Source organism: Harpia harpyja, chromosome W (genome assembly GCF_026419915.1).
Source record: "Harpia harpyja isolate bHarHar1 chromosome W, bHarHar1 primary haplotype, whole genome shotgun sequence".
Classification (NCBI taxonomy): Eukaryota; Metazoa; Chordata; class Aves; order Accipitriformes; family Accipitridae; genus Harpia; species Harpia harpyja.
This window is the reverse complement of record NC_068968.1, coordinates 13,865,019-13,869,805: the sequence shown is the minus strand read 5'-3', so window position 1 is coordinate 13,869,805 and position 4,787 is coordinate 13,865,019.

Sequence of the window (4,787 nt, the reverse complement as noted above, 5' to 3'; positions counted from 1 at the left end):
CTGTGTGATTATTGCTATCCCATTTGGTGTTGGTCACCTTAATTTTGCACTTTCGAGATCGTAGCAAACGAACCATCACGAGTCCACCGAGTGGACCGTGACACCTGTGCAATAGCGTCCATGGTCAAGTCCACCCCTCGATCACGAGCCCATCTATATGTTGCATCTCTTCCCTGATGGCGTGAAGCATCATGGGCCCACTAAGCCATAAATAGTTCGCACTTATATTGCCAGTCCAGGTCCACCTGAGCCACTTCAGTCTTGGCAGCCTGATCCACCTGTTGGTTGTTTTGATGTTCTTCAGTGGCCTGACTCTTGGGTATGTGAGCATCTACATGACGTACTTTTACAACCAGATTCTCTAGCCGGGATGCAATATCTTGCCACAGTGCAGCAGCCCAAATGGGTTTACCTCTGCGCTGCCAGTTGCTTTGCTTCCATTGCTGTAACCACCCCCACAGGGCATTTGCCACCATCCATGAGTCAGTATAGAGATAGAGCACTGGCCACTTTTCTCTTTCAGCAATGTCTAACGCTAGCTGGATGGCTTTCACCTCTGCAAACTGACTCCATTCACCTTCTCCTTCAGCAGTTTCTGCAACTTGTCGTATAGGACTCCATACGGCAGCTTTCCACCTCCGATGCTTTCCCACGATGCGACAGGATCTGTCAGTGAACAGGGCATATTGCCTCTCATTTTCTGGCAGTTTATTATACAGCGGGGCTTCTGCAGCACGTGCCACCTCCTCCTCTGGCGACATTCCAAAATCTTTGCCTTCTGGCCAGTCCGTGATCACTTCCAAAATTCCTGGGCGACTGGGGTTTCCTATGCGAGCCCGTTGTGTGATCAGTGCAATCCACTTACTCCACGTGGCATCAGTCACGTGATGTGTAGAGGAGACTTTCCCTTTTAACATCCAGCCCAGCACTGGCAGTCGGGGTGCTAAGAGGAGCTGTGTTTCAGTACCAACCACTTCTGAGGCAGCTCAAACTCCTTCATATGCTGCCAATATCTCTTTTTCAGTTGGAGTATAGCGAGCCTCAGATCCTCGATATCCTCGACTCCAAAACCCCAGGGGTCGGCCTCGGGTCTCCCCAGGTGCTTTCTGCCAGAGGCTCCAGTCAGGGCCATTCTCCCCAGCTGCAGTATAGAGCACATTTTTAACATCTTGTCCTGTCCGGACTGGTCCAAGGGCTACTGCGTGAAATATCTCCCATTTAATTTGTTCAAAGGCTTGTTGTTGCTCAGGGCCCCATTTAAAATCATTCTTCTTTCGGGTCACTTGATAGAGAGGGCTTACAATCAGACTGTAATTTGGAATATGCATTCTCCAAAACCCCACGACACCTAAGAAGGCCTGTGTTTCCTTTTTATTAGTTGGTGGAGACATAGCTGCTATTTTGTTAATCACGTCCATTGGGATCTGACGACGTCCATCTTGCCATTTTATTCCTAAAAACTGGATCTCCCGTGCAGGTCCCTTGACCTTACTTTCTTTTATGGCAAAACCAGCTTTCAGAAGGATTTGGATTATTTTCTTCCCTTTCTCAAAGACTTCTTCTGCCGTGTTGCCCCATACGATGATGTCATCAATGTATTGCAGGTGTTCCGGAGCTTCATCTTTTTCCAGTGCAGTCTGGATTAGTCCATGGCAAATAGTGGGGCTGTGTTTGCACCCCTGGGGCATCCGATTCCAAGTGTACTGGACACCCCTCCAAGTAAAGGCAAATTGTGGACGACACTCTGCTGCCAGAGGGATTGAGAAAAACGCATTAGCAATGTCAATTGTAGCATACCACTTGGCTGCCTTTGACTCTAGTTCGTATTGAAGTTCTAGCATATCTGGAACGGCAGCACTCAGCAGTGGCGTAACTTCATTCAGGCCGCGACAGTCAACTGTTAGTCTCCACTCCCCATTAGACTTTCGCACGGGCCATATGGGACTATTAAAGGGTGAGCGAGTTTTGCTGATCACTCCTTGGCTCTCCAGTTGACGAATCAACTTGTGGATGGGAATCAGAGAGTCTCGGTTGGTGCGATATTGGCGCCGGTGCACCGTCGTGGTAGCAATTGGCACTTGTTGTTCTTCAACCCTCAGCAACCCCACAATCGAAGGGTCTTGAGAGAGACCAGGCAGGGTAGACAGCTGTTCCGTGCCCTCCGTCTCCAAGGCAGCTATACCAAAAGCCCATTGATACCCCTTTGGGTCTTTAAAATACCCTCTCCTGAGATAACCTATTCTAAGGATGCACGGAGCCTCTGGACCAGTCACAATGGGGTGTTTCTGCCATTCATTCCCAGTTAGGCTTACTTCAGCTTCCAATACAGTTAACTCTTGGGATCCCCCTGTCACACCAGAAATACAAATGGGTTCTGCCCCTTTATAACTTGATGGCATTAGAGTGCACTGTGCGCCGGTGTCTACTAGAGCCTTATACTCCTGTGGGTCTAACGTGCCAGGCCATCGAATCCACACAGTCCAATAGACCCGGTTATCCCTTTCCTCCACCTGGCTGGAGGCAGGGCCCCTCTAATTCTGGTCAGAGCATCCATTACCCACTTCTCGTAAAATTGGCTCAAAATTCCCTTCAAGAGGATCGAAATAAGATCAGCCCTTCTACTCTGTTTGGAAACCGGAGCGGCATTTTTCCTGGTAGAATCCCCTTTTGTGGTGGTTTTTCCTCGCAACTCATGTACCCGTGCATTTAGGACCGAGGTAGGTTTTCCATCCCATTTCCTCATGTCCTCTCCATGATCACATAGGCAAAACCACAAGGCACCTCGTGGTGTGAACCTTCTATATTCTCTCTCTTGGGCAGAGGAGCGCTCACTCCTAATAGCTGAGACATTGGTCCTTACAGGTGGGCAACAGGACATCTCCTCTTTGAATTGCTGGAAATCCTCGGACAGCTTCTCCACAGCCGAAATGCAGGCTTGTAGGGAGGAAGAGAGATTTTCTTCGTATTGACGGAGTTGGCGAGCCACTTCATCCACTGTCGGTGCCTCTTCGTCTTTCCAGGTCATTATTGCCAGTGAGTTGGCATAGGACGATGGTGCACTCCGTACAAACTTCCGCCACATGGGTCGTGTGCATTGGACTTCGTCTGGATCTTTGGGTAATTGTGGGTTGTCCGGGTCATGATGAATTGTCTCTAGCACAGCTAATTCCCTCAGATATTGGGTACCTCTTTCCATGGTTGTCCACTTGCTTGATTGACATATAACATCTTCCTTAAAGGGGTACCTTTCCTTCACACTTGACAGGAGTCGCCTCCAGAGGCTGATGGCTTGTGTCCCTCTTCCAATTGCCTTGTCAATGCCACCTTCCCTGGCAAGCGATCCCAGCTGCTTGGCTTCCCTACCTTCTAATTCCAAGCTATTAGCCCCATTGTCCCAGCATCGGAGGAGCCAGGTGATAATACGTTCACCTATACAGCGGCCAAAATCTTTTCGCATATCCCGCAGCTCACTCAAGGATAGGGACCGGGTTATTACCTCTGGTTCTGCCTCTTCCTCCTGTTCCCGTGATGACCCTGGTTCACCTTCATCCTTCGCTAAGCGAACTGATTTTTTTGTATATTTCTTTTTCTGTACGGGGGCAACTGATACTGGTGCAGGTTGGTCCGCTGGTTCAGTTGCAGTACCGCTCGCCGGGTCTTGGATAACCGCAGTGTCTGTTGCCAAGGTTTGGGTAGCTGCTGTGCTCGTTGCTGGGGCTGGAGGGACCTCAGTGCCCATTGCCGAGGTTTGGGTAGCTGCCGTGCTCATTGCCGAGGCTGGAGGGGCTGCAGTGTCTGTCGCTGAGGTTTGGGTAGCCACAGTGCTCGTCGCCGGGGCTGGAGGGGCCGCAGTGCCCGTTGCCGAGGTTTGAGTGACCGCAGTGCTCATCGTTTTGTTGTTAGGTCCAGAGACCTTCTCTTCCCCTTGAGGGTACTGAGTGGTGTCGAACAGGGCTCAATAGGCATGCGCCAGGCCCCAGCACGTTGCAGTGATTTGTATCTCTCTGGAGCTGCCAGGGTGACAGCATACCTTTTCCAAATATTTTACTAGTTCTTCTGGATTCTGCACTTGTTCAGGGGTGAACTTCCAAAACATTGGAGGTGCCCACTTTTCTAGGTACTTGCCCATACTACCCCACACACCCTGCCACTCATAATTATCCAGCCTTGGGGCAGATCTCTGGGTGATTTTCTTAAATAGTTGTTTAACCTTAAACGAGAGCTGAACCACATTCAGAAGCATGCTAATTCCTAGCAGTAGGGCTAGGACCGTGCTGGTCCCAACATCCCAAGAGTATTCAAATTTTTCAAAATTCTCAAACACCATTGTAACTGGACTGAAGGAGAAAGGAGAGGGGAAGAAAGGTATCCCACCCATAGACTGGTTTTCCAAGGAGGAAAGGTAAATGGTATAATTATTAATAGTTTCCCACACATGGCTCCCGGATTATAAAGGTGACAATGCTGAGTGCAAGTACCGGATTAATCCCACAGCCGACGACTTTATCATACCATAAACCAGTGTTATACAATACATCAAAGCGAAAACCTTAATCCACCTCCCACGGATGATAAGCAGCAGAAGAGGGACTACATACAGCAAGCGAGGTGATACATAACAGAACTTTAAAAACCAGAGCAACAGCTCTAAGAACACATAAATCAACATAATGACCAGCGACTATTAGACCGATATAATGAATGCTTATAACAAATTTATTTTAACAAGCTCTGGTCAGGTTTGTCGTTATCTCAACCCTTCGGGCCCCATGTTGGGCCCCAAAAAG